The sequence below is a fragment of the Dama dama genome, chromosome 6 (assembly GCF_033118175.1).
Source record: "Dama dama isolate Ldn47 chromosome 6, ASM3311817v1, whole genome shotgun sequence".
NCBI classification, from domain to species: Eukaryota; Metazoa; Chordata; class Mammalia; order Artiodactyla; family Cervidae; genus Dama; species Dama dama.
The window spans coordinates 47,762,144-47,786,841 of NC_083686.1; the positions used below are offsets into that span (position 1 = coordinate 47,762,144).

Here is a 24,698-nt window from a genome sequence, read left to right on the forward strand (position 1 = left end):
TTGTTAAAGCTATGATTTTTATAAATTCATGTGTGGCATACATAGTTACAGCAATGGATTTTTAGAAATTAGGAATGGGAGAAAATTCCACATTTAGTGAGGTGATGTCTTACTGGGCTGTTTCTACATTTGTCCAAAAATTTTCTTCTTATTTAAGTCTAGATGAGTAGGTAGGCACTTATATGACAGTTTTGTGATCTAGTTCTTTTTTTTTTTTCCTGTGCCAACAGAAATGCTGTTGAATGGGTAAGAAATACTAAAGAAATGTAATGCTGTAGAAATGTAAAAGGAAAATTATTCTAAACAATACATGTTCATTCACCAGTTTACCAGAAAATGTACTTTGGGGCTGTGTCTGTATGATGCAGTGAATGAAACTGTGATAGAAAGCTTCCCTGAATTTGTGAATGGAAAATTTTCCTAATTGTTTTCATTAAGACAAGTAGTATGATGATAACTGCTATTTTTGCTAAAAATGTAAAATCAACAAAATATAGAAAAATTTACCTGCAGAGAACATTGCTTTATCAGCAAAGGATTTAGATTTTTGCAGTGAGCCCAATTATTCTAGCTCAGTGCCATTATACAGCATTTTTAGCAGGTGATATTGTGTAATCCCTGATTGCATTAGTCAGCATCGTAAGTTTCCATACTTCTTAAAAGTTGAAATTTGGTAGGTTAAAAAGAATGACAGAAGATTAAAATGCAGGTTTGTTTTAAATATTGTAAAAATTAGAACATGTATAAAGTAAGAGAAAAAATGAATTTCGAAAAATTAGTGCAGTGGAGTCAGTGTTGATTTATGAATCATTAATTTTCTTTCTTAATTAAAGGGATGACTATAAATTATTTTAATAACTTTTGTCAGACAAAAGAGATAATTTGAGTAATTATTTGCTGCCTACACTTTATTCTTTGTGCATAGATTTTTCACATCTACCATAATCTTTGGTGGGTTAAAAAAATTATTTCATTTTCTATTTTCCATACTTATTTTGCCATTATAGATAGGAACTATGATTATTCTAATTTATTTGAATATCATTGCATCATTTTGGCCTTTTGCATCATTTAAAGAGGTCTTCCAGTATTCCCAGAATAATTTTAATAGATAGAAGTTTTCCATTATAGATTTCATATCTTATATTGTGGTTTCTTTCTTTAGTTGAAATATGATTGAATCTTTAGGTCACCACACTTTCCAGTATTCAAGTGTAAGTACAAAGTGAAAATTAGGATTAAAGTGAAATTTAGGATTTCAAGTTGGAATCTATGAAGTAATTTAGCTTAGTCTTTTGACTCAGTGTATAACCCTTTCTATAGCATTTCTAACAATCTTTACCTAAAAAGTCAACAGGAACTCCATTTCTTTATGATGCAGCTTTTAAATGAATTATGTAACCATTAAATTATTCTTTTTATTATATTGAGCTCAAATCTACCTTGTGCTTGGAACCATAGCTTCTTGCTCTCCTTTTCAGACTATGAAGTATTCCAAGCCTGTAAATACTGAGAGTGCTTAAATTGAACATCACTGAAACTCATTTTTTCTTAACTTATGCTCTGTTTGTTCAAGATTATAATTTCCTGTATCAATGTATGTCGGAGATTTTTATGTTAAATGTTTTACTACAGTTAGGGTGCATTAGATTTGTGGCATTTCTTTTCTTCATTATTCTTGTAATCCTTTTCAGAAAGGAAATGAGGTTAATATGTTACCTGAGCACCTATTCAACTTTCTCTTTTACTTTCTAGACTAAAGTGAAGCAGGGTTGTCCCTGAAGGACCTCATTTGACCTGAGAATCCTTCCAAGCACCAGAGCTGGGCCACCGAAGTTCTCTTTATTACACGTGGAAGTTTCTAGATCATTAGTCTTATTGCTGATTTAAAGCATTGAATCTTTAAAGCTTGTGCTACTTGACTGTTTTACAGTCTTCTTTTCAGTGTTGTCAAATACCATCTGACCTCTTTAAGTCACTCTTGTTAAATATGAACTTATTCTTTTAAAATAAAGAACCAGCAGGATTGGTCATGTGCCTACCATGACCACGGTTACCTAACCTCTCTGACCTTGACCATCTCAGAAGTAGTAGTATAGAAGCAGTAATAAAATTTATTATTTTCAGGACTTCCCCAGTGGTCCAGTGGTTAAGACTCTGTCTTCCAGTGCAGGGGGTGTGGTTTCAATCCCTGGTCGGGAAACTAAGGACACACATGCTGTGGAATGTGAACCCCCCCCCAAAAAATTACTCTTTTTTGTTTGTTTTAATATAAATTTATTTATTTTAATCGGAAGCTGATTACTTTACAACGTTGTAGTGGTTTTGCCAAACATTGACATGAACCCGCCACGGGTATACGTGGGCTCCCCATCGTGAAGCCCCTCCCGCCACCCTCCCCGAGCATCCTGGCTCATGCTTCGGACCTAGACTGGCGATTCATTTCACGTATGATAACACACGTTTCAATGCCATTCTCCCAAATCATCGCACCCTCGCCCTCTCCCACAGAGTCCAAAAGACTGTTCTATACATCTGTGTCTCTTTTGCTGTCTCACATATAGGGTTATCATCACCATCTTTCTAAATTCCATATATATGCATTAGTATACTGTATTGGTGCTTTTCTTTCTGGCTTACTTCACTCTGTATAATAGGCTGCAGTTTCATCTACCTCATTAGAACAAAATTACTCTTCTTACAGATAAACTGTTCTCCAAATTAATCAAGTGAAATGAAAATAAAAGTTCCATTTTAGGTAGTCTATATGGAGACAAGATAAAAGTACAATTGACGTGCCCCAGCCCCCCCAAAAAACCCATCACCACCAACAAAAAACTCCAAACTACCCCTGAACAAAACAAAAATAGTATAAATTTCATTAAATACAGAGCAGTACATGACTGCTCTGCTCACTCTAGGCAGGAAATGATATGCTGTTTGTCACATAAGCTTTATTTGCTTTGAGGGAGAAATGATTCCATGAACCTAAGATAAAGTATCAAAAGTTATGGCGGGATTCTAGATACCATGTTGTTAGTAGATGCAGAAATATTTGGTGGGGCAGTTAAAAATTCCATAAGTCTGAATGATAATTGATTATGAACAAGTACATCTATATTAAATTAGTATTTTCATATTTACCAGTTTTGGGGCTTCCCGAGATTTGGTTTTAGTCATAATTTAGTTGATTATGCTTGTGAATAAATGAAATATTTTTATATTTTTCTAACTTGGCTAAAGGAATTTCAGATTAAGAAGTTTTAAGTGCACAATTAATATTTTAGGAAGTAGTTCTTTCTGTTGGGCTGGGAATTTAATTAATTAAACAGGAAAATAGCAAGAAATAGAATGTGATTTAAAATGAGGTTGATTTGTGGTTCAATGACAAATTAAAAAAGTGGTCTATTTACTGTTGAAAAATGCACAACCTTTCATAGTACTAAAAACATGAAATGTGTATGATTGCATTTGAGGCCTTATATGCAGTTAAAGGATAACTCCTTCTGGTCACTGGTTTCATTCTTAGTAGTCATCAAATTATGTATAAGGTATAGTAGTTCATAAGCCAGGACCTGCTCAGAGTTACTATAGTTGGACTTTGAAAAATGTACACCATGAACACTCTCTGCAGATGGGATAATATTAGTCTAGTGGATATATGAACTGTTTTGCAAATCTGATTATTTTGGTGAATAAAATGAAAATGGATTTAATTTATTATTGAACAGTTAGGGTATTGATGTGTTTGTTCAGTTTTTTCTAGTAAAAGCTTTGTTTGTCGCTGCAAAGAGAAGGCAAGGGGAAAGAAAACAACTGTAGATTGAAAGGGATTTAGGAGAAACGGTAACAATTGCCTGTATGGATTTTGTTTAGCTCTGAATTAGACTCTTATGAGACAGTTGGAGAAATATGAGCACTGATTGGTAGTTGATGTAATAAAGAAATTATTGTGAATTAATTGTAGATATTAAAATGATACTGCCTTATGTTTAAAAAGCAAATCTTTATCTTAGAAAGATACATACAGAATGGTCTATAGATAAAGTGGTATAATGCCTGGAATTTGCTTCAGAATGACCCAGAGTGGTGGGATGGAGGTTGAGGGGGGCGGTGGAGACGTAAATGCAATAGGATTTGCCATGAGTTGATAAGGGTGGATTCATCATAATAGTCTCGATAATTCTGTATTAGTTTGAAAATTGTCGTAATAAAAACTTAGAAAAAACATAACACAACATTAATTGAAAGAGGATAACTGTAGCACTTAGTGACCCTGCAATATAATATATTCATAAGTAATGGTGGATGTGAGTCACACACAGATGTACTTATTATAAACATATCTAATGTATCAATCTCATATTTTGTTTTTCTTCAGAGCTGAAGCCATTTATTTGATCTTGGATGATTAACACCTAAATGCTTAATTCTCAAAACTGCTCAAGAGTCCCACAGCCAGGATTAGATGATCCAGTTTACCACCAAGAAATTATTGTCTTGAATTCTACGGTAAGATTATAATAAATATTCTAAAGGCGAAATAGTGACTTAGAGGTCTCAAAAGGTTTTAAATGCTGTCTTTGAATGACTAGCCCTGTTAGTTATAATTTATAACTGTTATAATTTCTTAATTCTTTAACCATTATAGCAAGAGTTCAAAGTTTTGATAATCAACCAAAGATCTTAGAAATAGCTTTATGGCATTTCGGCATCATAGATTCAGCTAGTAACGGATATTGCAGGCCCATGCTTTATCCCTCACTCTTATTTCTCAGGGAGGGTCCTCCAAAAGCTGACACTGAAAAGGAGTTTGGCTCCTTTGGCTCCTAGATGTTTATTAGGAATCCACACCTGTAAAGAAAGGACGTTATTGGACAGAAGAAATTGAAGCATATTGCAGGCTCAACAAAACCTTGGCCAAGGCAAACAGGGAGTTTTGTAGTTTTGAGAGTTAAGCTTCCTGGGGATGAAGATAAACCTTTAGTGCATTTGCATCGTGCACAGGCTATTAAAGAAGCTACTCAGCAAACATTTGTTGAAAGAAGGAAATCTGAGAAAAATCTTGTGGTCTCTCCTATAACACCTAATCCTTGCCCTTTCTTTTTCCAACTGAAAGTGCAGTTTAGAACAGTGAGGTTAACAGTGACATGTGTGGTTGTCTTGTGTACCATGAACAAACATGAAGGTAACTTGCACTCGTAATCAGCATGTGTTTGTTGCATGTTACTGTATTCCTGGGCTCCACAGATAAGGAAGACCTACAAAGGAATCTGAGAAAAACAACACATGTAAGTTTCAATGTGCTGGCTTCCCTCATAGCTCAGTTGGTAAAGAATCAGCCTGCAGTGTAGGAGATCCTGGTTTGATTCCTGGCTCGGAAAGATCCCCTGGAGAAGGGATAGGCTACCCACTCCACTATTCTTGGACTTGCCTTGTGGCTCAGCTGGTAAAGAATCCGCCTGCAATGCGGGAGACCTGGGTTCAGTCCCTGAGTTGGGAAGATTCCCCTGGAGAAGGGAAAGGCTACCCACTTAAGTATTCTGGCCTAGATAATTCCATGGTCTGTGTATAGTCCATGGGGTTGCAAAGAGCTGGACACGACTGAGGGACTTGCACTAAGTTTTAAAGAACAAGAGACCATATCAGTAAAGAGGAAACAAACAAAAAGACAGCATGGATCTAGAGGGTATTATGTTAAGTGAAGTAAGTCGGACAGAGGAATACAAATACCATGTGATTTCACTTATATGTGGAGTCTCAAAACCAAAAAAAGTAACACACATAAAACAAATAGCTCATAGACACAGGGAACAAACAGGGGCTTGCCAGAGGGGAGGGCGTGGGGACATGGGTGAGATAGGTGAGGGAGATGAAGAGGTACAAAGTTCTAGTTATAAAGTAAGTCATGGAGATGTAATGTATAGCATAGGAATATAGTCAGTAATATTGTAGTAATGCTGTGTGTGTGACAGGTGGTAACTAGCCTTACCATGGTGATCATTTCATAATTAGCCGTATAAAAATGTCGAACCACTATCTTGTACACCTGAAACTAATATAATATGATAAGCCAGTTGTCTGTCCTTCGGTTTAAAAAATATGGATGAGGTGAGATGGAAGAAACAGAAATAAAAGCCTGGGAAGATACAGTGATAACTTCTAGCTTACTAAAGGGTATGGGCTATGTTCTGACCAGTTTGCAGTATTTTGGCAATAGGATGATCACACATGAATTTTTATCCTTCTGTGCTCCAGGGAGAATCTACTTCTGAGAAGGATTTTTTTAAGTCAGTGTTTCTTTCTAGTTGGTATAGTCTTGCTTTAGGGCAAGAAACTTGAGTTCTTTACTTGACTTCCTTTTTTTCCCCCTCCTTTTTACTGTAGAATTCCATAAGACAGGATTTGCATGAATAAATCCTCTAAATTTCCTCTGAACCTTAATAATATATAATGCTTTATGTATAGAGGATTTTTACTTAATATCTTTTAAATTAATGAAATAGAGAATAATTGACTTCATTATTAATGTTAAGGATTAAAAACTCATCTAGTCAGACCCTGGTGGCTCAGATGGTAAAGAATCTGCCTGCAATGCTGGATACCTGGGTTCGATCCCTGGGTTGGGTAGATCCCTGGAGGAGGGCATGGCAACCCACTTCAGTATTCTTGCCTGGAGAATCCCCATGGACAGAGGAGCCTGGCGGGTTATACTCCCATGGGGATGCAAAGAGTCGGACATAATTGAGTGACTAAGCACAGCACAATTCAGACCAGAAATTTACTTGTTTTTATATTACAGCAATTTCCTTGATATCTATGTAGACAACTTTATGCTTCATCTTTTAATATATGTAGATCATTCTCTTCCTACTGAGTGGTGGAAGAAAAAGATTATGTTTCACTAAATGAATCAGATTTTTTTTTTCTCTCTTAATTGTGTATCCTTCAAAGTTACCAATTTGACTACTTAGGGAAGTTTATGTCTTATCTGTTCCTTTTTGTTTGTTTTCGTTTCTTTCTTGGTCACTTAGTAACTCCACCCGAGGGCAGGCAAAGAAAGGGAGAAAAGAAGATATTAAAGTGCACAAAGTCTTATTTAGTACCTTTCACTGGCACATTTTATCATGCTTCTGGATTATGATAAGGCAGTAGGATTAGTTACTTTTGCTATTTTAAAGTATTTAATAGGATGCTTAGTTATTTGGAAATAAATTGTGTAAGGTTGATTACTGGGTTTACTGAATTAAATATTTATACTTTAAACTGTTCAATTTTATTTTCTTAGATTCATATATTTTAAATTATCAAATTTTTTTTTATTAATTCATCCCAAGATTTCCTTTGCGACTGTAGATAACTTATGATTTTAAGATTATAACTTACGATTGATTATAATGAAGAAGTTTTTTTGGTGTGTGTCTGAAAGTACATTGGTACAGATTGGTAAAGAATCTGTCTGCAATGCAGGAGACCTGGGTTTGATTACTGGGTCAGGAAGATTCCCTGGAGAAGGAAATGGCAACCCACTTCAGTATTCTTGCCTGGAGAATTCCCATGGACAGAGTGGCCTGGCAGGCTACGGTCCATGGGGTTGTAAGAGTCGGACACGACTTGGTGACTAAATCACCACCACCACAGATGTAATAGAAAAGAAAAACTTTTAAATGAAACAACCACCAGAACCACAGCAGCAGAAAATAAAATAAAAATAAAAGTACACTGGGATGTTTATAATACAGTATAGTTTTAAATTACTTCTTTTCATCTTCTATAAAACTTGATCTTCCTGCAGTCTGCTAGTGAATTTCCAGAATGATAAGAATTATCTTTTGAATTCAAGTTGCTGTTTCACATTTCAGCTGTTAAGTGTGTTTAAAAGTAAGACACACCTCAGACCAAAGTAAATTTGTCCTAACATTATCACCGTGTAGGTTTTCAAAGTCTAAACGTCAAAACAGATGGATGCTAAACATTTTATAGTCTCAATATTGCTGTTACCACCCATAGTACATGTGCTTGTATATGTATATATGAAGTGCAGTCCCACAGTTGGTAGTTGTTTGACTTCTTATCAGTATGAACAGCAAATGTCCTAAAAATCAGCTTCAGAACAGCTGGTAGTTGACCCACCTAAGTTCACATGACGTTTTTTTGCTCTTTGACACAAAGAGTGGACCTTACCTTCTCATCGAGGAAGCTGGTACAAATACCTTTCTGTGTACTTGTGGGTCCAGTAATGTAGAAGAACCTTAATATGGACTTTTTGAAAAGAGTTGTTCCTCCTGTTGTTTTGGGAGATGTGGTTTTGGGCCCTGGAGAGAGTTTTCAGGAAAGCTCTCCAAGATTACTGAAATTGAAACGCCTTAGTTTGCTTTCATCAGAGAAGACAATAGATGAGGAAGGTGGAATCCATTTCTGTCACCGTCATTATGACAAGCACCAACATCAACAACTAGGTAAAGATGTGTTTTCAATCCTTTAATAAAAAGTATTTTAGAAAAGTAAAATTATTTTTACAAGTATGCATTCTAGTGAGCATAAATCTTTATTTGAAAATTAAATTTAAATATTAAAAAAATTTTAAATAGAGTAAATATATAGTTGGCATAAATATTTTTAGTATCAGAGATTTTGCTTAGAATTTAGATGGAGAAATATTGATTGCTTCGAGTTTAGATGGAGAAATATTGATTGCTGTAGATCAAGATAAAGCCATTAATGAAGTTAACAGTTTAGTGATTGTGGAAAATATTTTGATTATGCTTATTGACAAAAATGTTGTTGCAAACTGTAGGATACATAAGTGAAAAAGAAGATACTGAGTTTTATCTATCGCTACAGAAATCACTTTTTTAAAAAGTCCCATTCTTTTGTTCTAAAAGATAAGGAGTATTTGAGGTGAACTATAAAAAAAAAAATCCCACAACTTTGACTATAATTATGATTATTTTGTGTCACAGTACCTTTGTTTCACATAATTCTGCAAAGTTGAATATAATGCATTTTAAAGTTTGAGAGCATGGTACTCATGTGTTAGGAGAAAAATCAGAGTTGCATATAGTAGATAGAAAATATTTTAAAAAAAGAAAATCTTTAGGAAGATGATGAAAAATGCCTGCTTTAATATTTTGATTAAAATACTTTAAGATATTAAAATGTTCTTTATGATTATTTATCTTTACTATAGGGAATACTTAACTGCTCATATAAATTAATATAATATTCAGTAGAAAGAAAAGATTTTCTCTAAATCCTCTGGAAGTTTGATATATATTCTTACAGCTGTTTTCCATGTGTATTTAACATGCACTTATGCATTTTATTTATTGAATTTAAAAATGATATTTACTGTCTAAACTGTTTCAATAATTGCTTTTTCATTTAATGCATCATAAACATTTTCCTGTCTCATTTAAACTATGCACTCCATTGTGTGATACAATAGTTTGTTCAATCAGTCCCTTATTGATGAACACTTAGAGTGGCTTTGGTTGTTAATTATTAGAAGTAATTATTTAATAAATATCCATTTATTTTTTATTACTTTATTATCCATTTATTGTATTACTTTATGCCTTTGTATGATTGCTTCTTAGTATAAATTTCTATGTGCACTGAAAATTTTAATAGACCGTGGCAAGTTACCTTTCAAAGGTATTTCAGTTTAAGCTCCCCAGGGCAGTATCCCTATTTCTTTGTATTCTCCTTAACACTATTTCTTGTCAGTTTGAAAAATAGTCATATTTAGGGGAAACCATACTTTCTGTTAAAATATTATGTAGAAGAAAAGAGAAGGAACTTTTAAGAAGAAATAAATGTTGATATCTAGAATGTACTGGTAGTAGAAGTTAATATTTTTATACTCTTCACTCATTTGAGTGTATAAAATGGAGGCGAGGTTAGTGACTCCTCAGTTCATTCAGTTCAGTTCAGTCTCTCAGTCGTGTCTGGCTCTTTGCGACCACATGGACTGCAGCATGCCAGTCTTCCTTGTTCATCACCAACTCCTGGAGCTTATTCAAATTCATGTCCATTGAGTCTGTGATGCCATCCAACCATCTCATCCTCTGTCGTCCCCTTCTCCTCCCACCTTCAGTCTTTCCCAGCATCAGGGTCTTTTCAAATGAGTCAGTTCTTCACATCAGGTGGCCAAAATATTGGAGTTTCAGCTTTAGCATCAGTCCTTCCAATGAATATTCAGGATTGATTTCCTTTAGGATGGACTGGTTGAATCTTCTTGCAGTCCGAGAGACTCTCAAGAGTCTTCTCCAAGACCACAATTCAAAAGCATCAGTTCTTTGGTGCTCAGCCTTCTTTATAGTCCATCTCTCACATGCATACATGACTACTGGAAAAACCATAGCTTTGACTAGACGGAACTTTGTAGGCAAAGTAATGTCTCTGCTTTTTAATATGCTGTCTAGGTTGGTCATAGCTTTTCTTCCAAGGAACAAGTGTCTTTTAATTTCCTGGCAGCAGTCACCGTCTGCAGTGATTTTGGAGCCCCCAAAATAAAGTGACTCTTAATTTCAATTAAAATCTGTGAATCATTCAGCAGTTAATCTTGTGTTCAATAATGTAGGTATGCATAAATAAGCAATATGAATATATTAGTATATGCAGTTATTTATGTTAATAGAAATTTAGTCTTTAGCTTTCAATCTTGAATCATTTAATTGCTTTCTTCACTGTCAGTTCAGTTCAGTTGCTCAGTCTGTCTGACTCTTTGCAGCCCCACGGACTGCAGCACTCCAGGCTTCCCTGTCCATCACCAGCTCTCAGAGGTTGCTCAGACTCATATATAAGGGACCTGTGTTTATTTTATTTTATTTTTTGGGTGGGGGGAGAGGGGCGTGGTGAGGAGGGGTGGAAACTCACTCACGTGCCCAGCTGAAAGTCTGGAGAAGGAAGAGAAACAGGCGTGCTATGAGATAGGGATAAGAAGATGCCTCCAACGGCTGCTCACCAGCCTCACGTCCCCCTGCCCCAGGAGGAATCATGGGACAGTTTCCCAAGACCTGGGTAGAATTGGAGTCAAGCCTCAATGCCCACCTACATGGAGATGTGCAGGGTGGCCAGGGCATCTCAGCTGAGCCGTGTTCTCCTGTGGTGGGACCTGTGTTTAAATGTAATATCCTATGCCCGTTAGTTTAATATGGCTCCTTTTTTTATTTTAAAAGACTATTTTACATATTTTTGGACATAGTATATATGTTAATTTATAACAATGTTAATTTATAATATGTTAATTTATAATGAGATTTTATAATTTATATTAATTTGCAAAAAAGCATTCAATTTGCCAGTTAATGACTTTCTTTACTATATATGTTTTTTACCAATCAGTCAAAATAAAGCAAAGTTATGGAACTGAAACAACTGAAGAATCTGTTGTTTGACGTTTCAGAGGCTACAGGTCCTTTGAGGAATTGCTCTTACTTCGTTTTTCTCTTCAAAAATAAAACTCAACTTTAGGAAATGACTATTAAAATTAATTTAATGGATTTCTTTGGCAGTATCTGCAAAAAGATTTGGTTTCTTAAATTTACACTTTACCGATAAAGTCCTTTTCTTAATCTCAAAGTTCGATACTGTGTTTTACACCAGTCTATGCACATGATTAACACCAGTCTACACATTGATTACTTGCAACTCAGCATGAATAAATTTTACCTCCTGTTTGCTGGTGGTTCTGGGATAGAGATAATGCAATAGTTTATTCAGAGGTGATGCAAAGAACTGGGTACAGTTCTTCTAAAGGGTGTTACAGTTTTGCTTATTTAATGAAAGGAGAAACCAAGAGTATGAAGAGATTTCATATCGGTAGTGCAAAGAAGGAAGTATTCTTTTAGAGAAAAACTGGTATGTAATCTCATAGCTTTGTACTTGGGTCCATTGTTTCCAACTTCTTTCATTGTTCATTCAAAATCAAAAAAGTTATTTCTAAGGAATTTGGATTGGATCAATCATATGGATTGATAATTGTACTTTTGTGAGAGGACAAATTGAGAATAAGTTTGCAGTATATAGAAATTGACCTTGTGTCTTTTAACTCCAGAAGTATTTATAGGTGTTTATGGTTTCTTTAACAAAAATATGCATGTTTGCAGGGGTTGATATTTTGAAGAACATTTTTCTTGGCTTTTGATAAATTTTTTCATTTTTTAAACTTTCTCTAAACATTAACTAACCTGATGTTTTGAAAGTTGATAGAAATTCTCAAACAACCCACTGAATTTACCTGACACCTTCTATTTCTCTGTAGAATATATTAACAATTGCTTGTAGTACACTGCGCACCGTTCAAATCCCCTGCCACCACTTTCTGCTCCTAACAAGTTTAGTTGTGGGCTTACTAAGACTTATGTTTTCAACCAAACTTGTTTATGCCAATTATACTTGTAACTGTGATTATGTATTTTAATTAGGTATCACATAACTCAGGAAAATCTGAGGGTGAAAAGAAAGTTATTTTGGTATAAACAAAGTTGAATACTTTGGTCATACTCCACAGAAGTGAATTCCTCAAGAAAATTTGTTTTAAATTACACATAGGTCAGAGAAATGTTCAAGAAGGATTTTGCCCTTAGGGCCCTTTAACTTCCCCACTCCACTTTGAAGAAATTGAGACTGGGTTATCATAGGTGATGTACATGGACTGGAATCTAGACGAGAAAGACAATAATTGAGTAATCAGCAAATTCACCTTAAGAGACAGGGACTTGGCACTCCATCAGAAAGCTCGGGAGTCAACATGGGTTTTATGTTGAAGTTAAAACCTTTAGTAGACCTATTGATTTTTCCCTCCTGATTCCTACTGTGATGGAGCTTTTTGATTAAATGATTAGCTAACAGTTATAATTTACAGTAAAGAGACTCTACTTTATATGGCTGTATAATGTTGTAAATTTGTTGTAAAGAAGTAAATCATTTATTTGCTAACCTATTTCCTTAATAAGGAAAAGGAATTATGACGTTCCTGTGTTCATGTTATATATTATTCATAAATCCTCAAATATCTATATACTTTTTGTGTAGAGTCCTAATTATGTAATCAAAGGTGGATTTTCTGATAGATATTATTCATGCCAATTCTACTAATATTAATATTTATCTTCAGGCATAAGAGTTGGTGGGGAGAAAATGCCCTTCACTGATTCAGAATATACTACATACAGTGTTGGCTGACCATTGAAGGAGAATGAATGTTAGGCGTAGTTATGAGTCAGATCCTAAGAATCAGGCAGTGTGTTTTCACAGGCTTCTGTTGTAACAGCTGCAAAATCCTTGTATCTCCAGGATTCGGTTATTTTTATTCAGATGGAATCAACCTTAATTTTGTTGTTGTTCCTTCTGTTTATAGTCAAGAATAAGTGAGAGTAAATATATTATGGCTGACTTTTATAATTCACGAAGAACAGAGATAATGAGACATTGAGCAGAACTGAGTATGTATCAACATATTTGAGCACCTTATTATTCTGCGTCTTGTTTTCTTGCTTTAATTTACCGGTTACTTAAATGGTCTCATTTGTCCACCCATTTAGTGCATATCTCTCTCTTTTTCCCCTCAAATAAAATATAAGTTGAGCATGGTCTTTGCTCTGTCTACTGATGTGTTTCAGGGTTTGGAATGTAATAGTTGCTCAATAAATATTGGTTAAATAAGCAGATGTTGGAGAAGGCAATGGCAACCCACTCCAGTACTTTTGCCTGGAAGATCCCATGGACAGAGGAGCCTGGTAGGCTGCAGTCCATGGGGTCGCAAAGAGTCAGACACGACTGAGCAACTTCACTTTCACTTTTCACTTTCATGCATTGGAGAAGGAAATGGCAACCCACTCCAGTGTTTTTGCCTGGAGAATCCCAGGGACGGGGGAGCCTGGTGGGCTGCCGTCTGTGGTGTCGCACAGAGTTGGACAGGACTGAAGCGACTTAGCAGTAGCAACAAACAGATGTTATCTGAGTCCTCATAAAAACCCTGTAAGATACGTTGTAGCACAAAATTGTAGAAGTTCAGGGAGGCTTAACCAAATTATTTGAGGTTTCTTGGCTACCAAGTGATACAGTCATGCCCCTGTCCTTTTACTTAGATCAAACACTCCTGGCAGTGTTTGATGTTTTTTAATCTTTACGTATGAAATATTTTTTAAAACACTAGTATATCTATCAAGATCGATTGTTCCACTAAGGAACACATACTTTTTTCTTTTGGTGCTTTCATTTTACTTAAGAGCAATATTTCAATAGGAAAATACTGTAATTTTGATGTGTCTGCATCTCTTTCAGATCCTTTGTTGCACTTTAATGAACAGTTGATAATTATTTTTACAACACTCTGGTTAGGTAAGCTGATTAAGTATATAGCTGTTTCACATGACTTTAACAAAAACAATTGAGACTCACATTAAGATACCATTTTCATTTCATTACAAAGTGTTAATGACTTCATGGAATATAAACATTTAAATAGAATGCTGGTATATCTCTCTTGAGGTGTTCAGCATAGTTCCCTGGGAGGAACAAATCAAAATGTAGCACTTGTTATAAAATTCCAAATGCTTTTTGGTTGAGTTTTAAGAAGTTGAACGGTTCTGTGAAGACCTACAAGACCTTCTAGAAACAACACCCAAAAAAGATGTCCTTTTCATTATAAGAGACTGGAATGCAAAAGTAGGAATTCAAGAAATACCTAGAGTAATGGGCAAATTGGCCTTGAAGTACAAAATGAAGCAGGTCAAAGGCTAACAGAGTTTTGCCAAGAGAATGCACTGGTCATTGCTAACACCCTCTTCCAACAACACAAGAGAAGACTCTACACATGGACATCACCAGATGGTCAATACCGAAATCAGATTTTGATTATATTCTTTGCAGCCAAAGATGGACAAGCCCTATACAGTCAACAAAAACAAGACTGGGAGCTGACTGTGGCTCAGATCATGAACTCCTTATTGCCAAAGTCAGACTTAAATTGAAGAAAGTAGGGAAAACCACTAGACCATTCAGGTATGACCTAAATCAAATCCCTAATGATTATACAGTGGAAGTGACAAATAGATTCAAGGGATTAGATCTGATAGAATGCCTGAAGAACTATGGACGGAGATTTGTGACATTGTACAGGAGGCAGTGATCAAGACCATCCCCAAGAAAAAGAAATGCAAAAAGGCAAAATGGTTGTCTGAGGAGGCCTTACAAGTAGCTCTGAAAAGAAGAGAAGTGAAAGGCAAAGGAGAAAAGGAACGATATACCCATTGAATGCAGAGTTCCAAAGAATAGCAAGGAGAGATAAGAAAGCCTTCCTCGGTGATCAGTGCAAAGAAACAGAGGAAAACAATAGAATGGGAAAGACTAGAAATCTCTTCAAGAAATTTAGAGACACCAAGGAAACTTTTCATGCAAAGATGGGCTCAATAAAGAACAGAAATGGTATGGACCTAACAGAAGCAGAAGATATTAAGAAGAGGTGGCAAGAATACACAGAAGAACTGTACATAAAAGATTTTTATGACCCAGATAATCATGATGGTATGATCACTCACCTAGAGCCAGACATGCTTTAATATGAAGTCAAGTGGGCCTTAGGAAACATTACTAGGAACAAAGGTAGTGGAGGTGATGGAATTCCAGTTGATCCATTTCAAATCCTAAATGACGATGTTGTGAAAGTGCTGCACTCAATATGCCAGCAAATTTGGAAAACTCAGCAGTGGCCACAAGACTGGAAAAGGTCAGTTTTAATTTCAATCCCATAGAAAGGCAATGCTAAAGAATGCTCAAACTACCACACAATTGCACACATCTCACACACTAACAAAGTAAAGATCAAAATTCTCCAAGCCAGGCTTCAACAGTACATTAACTGTGAACTTCCAGATGTACAAGCTGGATTTGGAAAAGGCAGAGGAACCAGAGATCAAATTGCCAACATCTGTTGGATCATCGAAAAGCAAGAAAGTTCCAGGAAAGCATCTACTTCTGCCTTATTGACTATGTCAAAGGCTTTGACTGTATGGATTACAACAAACTCTGGAAAATTCTTAAAGAGATGTGGATTCCAGACCACCTGGCCTTCCTCCTGAGAAATCTGTATGCAGGTAAAGAAGGAACAGTTAGAAATGGACTTGGAACAATAGACTGGTTCCAAATCAGAAAGGAGTATGTCAAGGCTCTATATGGTCACCCTGCTTATTTAACTTATATGCAGAGTACATCATGAGAATCGCTGGGCTGGAGAAAGCACAAGCTGGAATCAAGATTGCCGGGAGAAATATCAATAACCTCAGATATGCAGATGACACCACCCTTATGGCGGAAAGTGAAGAACTAAAGAACCTCTTGATGAAAGTGAAAGAGGAGGGTGAAAAATTTGGATTAAAACTCAACATTCAGAAAACTTTAAGATAATAGCATCCGGTCCCATCACTTCATGGCAGGTAAATGGGGAAACAGTGGAAACAGTGTCAGACTTTATTTTTTTGGGCTCCAAAATCACTGCAGATGGTGATTGTAGCCATGAAATTAAAAGACACTTACTCCTTGGAAGAAAAGTTATGACCAACCTAGACAGCTTATTAAAAAGTAGAGATGTTACTTTGCCAACAAAGGTCTGTCTAGTCAAGGCTATGGTTTTTCCCAGTAGTCATGTATGGATGTGAGAGCTGGACTATAAAGAAAGCTTAATGCTGAAGAATTGATGCTTTTGAACTGTGGTGTTGGAGAAGACTCTTTGAGAGTCCCTTGGACTGCAAGGAGATCCAACTAGTCCATCCTAAAGGAAATCAGTCCTGAGTATTCATTGGAAGGACAGATGCTAAAGGTGAAACTGCAATACTTTGGCCACCTGATGCGAAGAACTGACTCATTTGAAAAGATCCTGATTCTGGGAAAGATTGAAGGCGGGAGGAGAAGGGGATGACAGAGGATGAGATGGTTGGATGGCATCACCTCCTCAATGGACATGAGTTCGAGTAAACTCTCGGAGTTGGTGATGGACAGGGATGGATAGCCTGGCATGCTGCAGTCCATGGGTTCACAAAGAGTCAGACACGACTGAGCAACTGAACTGAACTGACTAGTGAAGAAGTGACTAGTGAAGAAAGGGGGATGCTAAGTATTACCAACTGGATTTTCTTAATAAGTGATTGTTTTAGTTTTGTTTTTGTTAAACCATTGCTCTCTGTGGTTAGATTTTATGTCACTCGAATAACTTGCTTTTGTTTGATACATCCTGCATTGGGTAGAGAAATATCCAGTTTCTTTTAAGATGGGAATGAGGTGAGTCAAGAGTGTTCTTCATCAAAGACTGGACTATTAATAGGGAATTTAGAGAAGGTCTTGTGAGAAAATTGAGGTGAAGTTTTTCTTTTGCCATTTCAAACGCTAACAGACCAAAGAGTTGGAGAATCCTTTGAAATTCAGATGTCATTAAAAGATTGTTGGGCATAGTAGTTTCATGGAAGAACTTGAGCTCCAGGTCATTATCAGACTGCTTTAGAATTTCTAATTTGACCCAAGTGATAGCTTGTTTTCATGTGTAAATGTGTGAAGGAGTTCAAGAATTCTTTTTCATGCAAATGGGATTTGAAAGTGCTGAGCTTTTCATTGTTGTTTTTCAGTACCTAAGCCATGTACAACTCTTTGCAACCCCGTGGACTGCAGCACGCTAGGCTTCCCTGTCCACCATTTCCCTGAGCTTGCTCACACTCAAAATTGTGTCAATGATTCCTTCCAAACAACTCATCTTCTGTCCGTCCCGTCCCCCCCCCCCCCGCCTTCAGCCTTCCCCAGCGTCAGGGTCTTGTCCTGAAATCAAGTAGGATTGCTTCCTAAAGTGGGCCTTTGGTTACTTCTCAGGCAGTACTTACTGAAGGTTGTAGGAGGAGCCTTGTGAGTGGTTACTTTCACGCCTTCTCTGAGTCTGTGAGAATTCTCATGATAGAGAAGTGATATTGGGAAGACCTCCAAGTGTGAGAGGAGAGAGGCAGTGAAGTATTGAGGACAGAGTCTAGTGTGGGCTTAGATCCAACCTGAGCTGAGCTCCACTGGTGACTGGCTATGTGTCTTTGAACAGGCTACTTAATCTCTCTAGGCCAGTTGACTTCACCTGTCAATTTGAATGATATTTTCTATGTAGCATTGTTTTTAAGATTACCAAAAATGGCAATGAAATTGATACACAGTTCAATACATGGTGGCTATTATTGCTTACAAAGAATTTTGGATTTTTGACTTGGAGGTAGATGAATCACTTTAGCTAGAATTTATCTTTGGAGCATTCCATCATAGAAAACATTCTAGGAATTTGGATCTAGGTCTTTCATTGTGCATAATTCTGAACCATTTTAGCATGTGATTTATAGCTTCATGACAGTTCATGGGAGCTTGGGTTGCAACACCTTCTCCTGTGCTTTCCTTCTTTGTCTATAATGTGCGCTCTTCCAAATAGCTACAGCCAAATGGTCTTGTGATTCTGATACGAAGGTTTTTAGAAGTTGGTGTGACAGTATTAACTCAGTAGTTTCTCTTTGCTGGTTTTAAAGTTCGCCCAAGACTTCTTAAGAAGGGTCATTTTGGACTGTCTCCTCAAATTACATGGATGTATATTTTTGAAAATCAGGGCAGTTAAATGTGGCTAGAATTTGGGTCAGGGTCTTTACTTCTTTGGCTTTTAGAAAGACTTTTAGAAGTCCTCCTGTAATGTCCTTTTAGAAAGGACTTGCAAGAAACTTAACTGAAATAGAGATGTACCTGTCTCCATTTTTAAGAGGCCTGGAATGATTTCTTCTCTATCCCACTTACTCTGCTGTTTTTCTAATCAACTTAACTGAAATAGAGATGTACCTGTCTCCATTTTTAAGAGGCCTGGAGTGATTTCTTCTCTATCCCACTTACTCTGCTGTTTTTCTAATCACAGAACTGATGTTGATCTAGTATCAACACTGGTATGGTGATACCGGTTGTTAAAATACTACAATTTCTACTATCAGTTGATATTCAGCTATAGCTACATCCCTTCCCCAAGTGTTCCTACAGTTTCAGACCTCCTGCCCTACCCCAGGACCCTCTTAGCTTTTCCCTTCTCCAGGGGATCTTCGAAACCCAGGGATTGAACCCAGGCCTCCCACATTGCAGAAAGATTCTTTACCAGCTGAGCCAGAAGGGAAGCCCAAGAATACTGGAGTGGGTAGCCTATCCCTTCTCCCATGGATCTTCCCAACCTAGGAATCGAACTGGGATTTCCTGCATGGCAGGTGGATTCTTTACCAACTGAGCTGTCAGGGAAAACCTTGACCACCTCAGGTTTCATAAACTGATCGGTGAGTCCTCGCCACACCAGGGCCCCTGGATCCACCTCCACTCTGAGGCTGGGCTGGTTACGTTGTTCAGTTAGCATATCTTCCTGGTGGCTATTTTGATCATCACTCCTGCTTATTCTTAGTTGGAGAAACAAAAGGCAGGAGACAGTGTGTCTAAGATAAAATAGTTGAAACAAAAGAGGATAAGAAAAATATAAACAAATATCAGAAATAATGCATAAAAAGATGAACAACTGATAAGAAACTAATATCCATATTGGAAGATTCTGAAAAAAGAATATAGAGGTTAAAACATGCACAGCAGAGGAGCTTAAGATGACTAAAGCTGAATGTAAATTTAAAATGTAACTAAAAGAATTATACTAGAAAGGTTAAACAAAAATAAAGTGTGCTATAAAGGGAATTCAGGAAGCAACATCCAGTCCAAGGGTTAACTCCACCCACCTATAAGTTGTGGCCTTTGGCTTGAGGCAGCCATCTGTAGTTAGAAGCTTCTAATCATGCTTACTTCCTGCAGCTGGAACTCGGCAGGGGGAATAGAAGCCTCTGCGTGACTGTCCTTGGGGTTAACTAGTTTCTGTCACCCCTAACCTCAGTTAATTATTCTCTGTCTTTGTCCACTAGCTTCTGTTACTCCATTTAATATGAAAGGGTTGCATCTTTCTCTAGGTAGTGAATTCTTTGAGAACTAAGTTGGTCTTATCTATGTGGGTAGCCCCAGAGCTTAGCCCCATGGCAGGCACTTAGTAAGCCCTTATTAAATGTTTGTTGAAAGTTAAGAGTCTTCTGTCCTTTGATTCTTGTCCTTTATGTGCCAGAGCAAGTTTTCACTTGTTATGGAGAGCGGCTGTCAGTTGCCATATTTAGCTCACTGACTTTTTCCTTCAAAACCATCTAGCACATTGCTCAGTGGGCAGTGGTTCCCGAGGCAAAACCAGCCTTCCATTAGTTTGAAAAGGAAAAAAGGGGGGGGAAAAGCCACCCTTCAAATCAAAGCAGAAAGTGATCTAGAATAAAGATTGGCAAGCTTTTTCTGGGAAGGGCCAGGTAGTAAATATTTTAGGATCTGGGGGCCATAAGTCTCTGTCATAACTGTTTAGCTTTGACTCTGTAGAGCAAAAGAAGCCTGGATGAAATGGGAAAGAATGTGTGTGGCTGTGTTTCAGTACAGCTTTATTTACAAATCAAGCCATGAACCAGATTTGGTCTAGGGACCTAAGTGTTCCGGCCCTCAGCTAGAATATGGAAAAGGATATTGCTAGCATCAGAGAGCTACATACTGGTGATTTACCTGGGAAGTAGAGAATGGACTGCTTGAAGAAGGGCTCCACTGTTATACTTACTTTCTGTAACTCTTGGAATAGTGTGTTATCCACAGTAGGTATTCATTAAATATTCACTAATTTGATTTGGATCCAATTATATTATTTATCCTCCCTGGGCTTCAGTTGTCTCATCTAAGATTTGAGGGACTATGTTTCATGATCTCTAAAGGTTCTTCAGTTAAAAAAAAAATCTGTGATTCTCTGTTTGTGGAAGGCCAGATGGTTCATTCTTTAAAGATAACAATTGTTGGCTTAACAGATTTCCTGTATGTCCTTAATACCCTGATGTGGAGTTCTAAAATAGTTGGTTTCTATCAGTCCTTTTGTTTCATGGACCTTTCCATAATGGAGCTCATTGTCTGCGAGGCTGTACCTGAGCGTCGCAGCTGCGTTCAGCGCCCCATCCTGCTGCACGCGTGGGCAGAACATGCGCCTTGCCTTACTTCAGCCATAAAATGTTTAAACCTAGTCATTTTTTAAATAGAATAAATGAACTCTAAAGGTAATTCGTTGCAGGTATCTTTTTTTAGAGACACAAGGATTCTTTTTTTTTTAATTTTTATTAGTTGGAGGCTAATTACTCTACAGTATTGTAGTGGTTTTTGCCATGCATTGACATGAATCAGCCATGGATTTACATGTGTTCCCCAACCTGAACCCCCCTCCACCTCCCTCCCCATCCCATCCCTCCGGGTCATCCCAGTGCTCGTTATAGACAGATGGTGATCGAGACGAGGATCAGTCCGCCTTTGAGAATTGTTTTTCCAAACGCCGTATCAGCAAAGTGAACATTCTATCATTGATTTATTCAAACTGTTAAGTAATAATATAAAATAATTTTAGATATTATAGATGTAAATTATTGGCATATTAACTGAATTTTAAAGTCTACTTTTATTTAAACTTTTGATGCTTCCCACATGGTGCTAGTGGTAAAGAATCTGCCTGCCAGTACAGGAGATGCAAGAAACATGGGTTCAGTCCCTAGGTCAGGAAGATCCCTGGGGTAGGAAATGGCAACTCACTCCAGTATCTGTGCCTGGAAAATTCCATGGGCTCCTCTGAGCCTGGCAGGCTACAGTCCATGGGGCCTCAAAGCGTTGGACTTGACTGAGCACACACACATACATTTTTGATAGAATTTTCTGTTTCTAAAGAGTGATTGTTTAAGGTTAGGTAAGCCATCCAATGATCTCCTATACTGTTCTCAAGAAGTATAAACTGGCATATGTTTCTAGAAACTTTTATAAAAAACTCGAAAAAGTTCTTTATAAGGAATGCAGAAAATTTATTATTTCTTAGGGCTCTGAATTTTTTAATCTCTGTTTTTAAATAAATACATGCTATTATTTTTAAATAAGAGATGTGCTAAAAATGACACAAGTAATATAATTTTATATCAGTGTATCTTATATTTTATATTAATATATCTTAAAATTAGCTCGTCTTAAGCTTTACTGTGCTTAAGAATGACCTAGGGAATCTTATGAAGAAGTGGGTTCTGATTTACAAGGTTTAGAATGAGGTTTTAAAGAATATTAATGTTACAAAGGTAGGTTCTTCCAAATTAGTTTTTAATATAGTATACTACATTGTGATTAAGACTGATCATTGATAAACATCTTCTGGGTTTTAGGCCTGCCCTAAATTAATTAATTTACAATTAATTAATTAAACAATTACAGTGAACAATCCCTTCATCTTCCTTAAATGCTGGTGCTCTACCTCCTAAGTGTAATTTTTGTCTTTGCGTTTGGTTTGCCTCTGCAGTTTGGTACTTCCTTTCCTTTCAGTATTCTTTATTACAGCCTTGTCAACTCACCCTTCTGTTTTAAAAGTAAGCATGGTGTTAAAAAGTGGCTCTAACAATGAAAACTTCTAGTTCATTGAAAACTTATTGTGCTACTGACAATGTAAGAAAAATTCAGAAAGACAAGTGTTGGCAGGAAGTCATGAGCCTTTGCTTTGTGATGGTGCTTCATGGAGAAAGTGGCCATTGGTTCCCACTGACCTTGGCCAGTTGATGGTTTACGTCTCTGTTCTGACGTGTTGTTACTAGCCAGTGCCCATTTGCACATTCAAGAAAGTTCTTCTTTGGGCAGTACATTTTAAGTTCACCTTCAGTTATGATCCATAGAATTTCACCTATTTTTCCCAGTAGGATTGACCAATTATAATGCATGTACTCTTTTTTCTTCTCAGTACATCTGTATATCCTGTACTGACAATGAAAGTATCTTAGTATTAAGAATTCTAATTTCTTTGGGGGCAATGAATATACATTGTGCATGTTGTAAAAAAAAATAAATCCAATAATTAACCTTTTGACTAGAAAATTTGTATCTGGATTTTTTCACCTGTACCTTCCAAAAACAATTTCAGCTGATTACATTTAATTTCTAGTGTCTAGAGTTCTTAAGGAACTCAGGAATCAGTTTTAGATATATTCAGAAATAGATTTTTGTTTTAATTCAAGAAATAATAATGTGTTAGCACTGGGCCAAATGATAGCAAATTGGTATGGTTTTTGAGGGCAGAGAAGAAAGTATGATTATAGGGTCTGGATTACTTCATTTTAAGCAAAGAAAGCAATTTTTTTGTTTTACATGTGAAATACATAAAAAGAACTTCAAAGCTAGGAATAAATTGGGCTATTAATCAATACCCTGTGTCAGGAAGGTAACAGTAATTACACCTTATGGCATTCTTGAATAATATATTGCTGTATAGGTAACCACTCTCCAAGCTATCGAGCTTACTTAAAAGGCTTCTTTATTGCTTTTATGCTGGTAACTTGTGCATACACTAATACATTGATCTAATCTGTGACATTGTCTGAAGCTTATTTTTATTAGAGACTCTGTTATATGACCATTAATTCGGAAACTTGATTTATACTTCTAAAATAAGTAGTTTATTTGGTCACGACCTGAATCCTTCGTCTCCAGAAATCTAGATGGAATTCTGGTCCTTGTATTTCAGGGGAAGAGTCCATCATTACTCTTTCGTTTATTTCGTTTTTAAGTTATTGTCTCTTGGTTGTTTTTATTTTTCTTGGTTTCAGCTGAATTTGTTAATTTGTGGTTAGTATTGGCTAGCATGTACTTGGAGAGTGTGAACTCTGTTTACGCCCCTCATAAATGGAGAAGCTGGAGAACTTGTGAGAGTGGCTGTCTGTCTATTTCTGTCTTTGTTCTTCTCTTGCTTCTAGCCCTGACGCCTCTTTTAGACTTGAGATTTATGTTGCCCAAACTCTCCTTGCTACCCCTTGCAAACTACCCCTTGCTAGTCCCTGTTTAGTACCACTGTCCACCCAGTCTCCTAAGTGTAGGGTTTTTCTTTTTTTTTTTTTTTTTTACTATTTTAGCTTTGCCTCTTTTTTTCCCCTATGCTAACAGTCACCAGATTCATCAAGAAGTACCTATTCAAAAAAAATGGAATCTGTCTTCCTAGCCCTATTTTTATTGCCTTTTTCTGAATTATTCTAAGTATGTATGTGCTCATTTGGGTCTAATTCTTTACGGCCCCATGAACTAGCCTGCCAGGCTCCTGTGTCCATCGAATTTTCCAGGCAAGAATACTAGAGTGAGTTGCCATTTCCTCCTCCAGGGGATCTTTCCCACCCAGGGATCAAACTTGGATCTCTTGTGTCTCCTGCATTGGCAGGCAGATTCTTCACCACTAGCACCACTAGGGAAGCCATTCAGTATGTATCCTAGTTACCTTTTTAGTCCTTACCCCTTACCTAAGCAATTTAGGTAGCGCATCAGCTTTCTCTGTGTTCTCCTTGAGTCCATTTTCCCCTTCACTAATCAGGTTGGTTTGTCTGACCTTGTTCTTGATCAGAGCTCTTCTATGGCATCCAGTTACAGACCTTGGTGTTTTGTGGGGGCCTGTGCTGGATGGCATCACCGACTCGATGGACTTGAGTTTGAGTAAACTCCGGGAGTTGGTGATGGACAGGGAGGCCTGGCATGCTGCGATTCATGGGGTCACAACAGTCGGACACAACTGGACTGAGCTGAAATGAACTGATTCGTATTTCAGG

General features: G+C 36.9%; 1 protein-coding gene across 14 annotated transcripts in view; it reads left to right on the plus strand.

Moving 5' to 3' along the window:
• The window catches only part of FRYL (FRY like transcription coactivator), a 300,909-nt gene that overhangs the window by 106,353 nt on the left and 169,858 nt on the right, over positions 1-24,698 (plus strand). For 6 of the 14 annotated variants that reach the window (XM_061146006.1, XM_061146005.1, XM_061146004.1 and 3 more), the window contains one exon: positions 4,382-4,512. The gene's annotated coding sequence lies outside the window, so the exon portion shown is untranslated. Of the gene's footprint in view, positions 1-4,381; positions 4,513-8,273; positions 8,460-24,698 lie in introns of those variants that run through there. The other 8 variants (XM_061145999.1, XM_061146011.1, XM_061145998.1 and 5 more) reach the window with 5 other exon arrangements.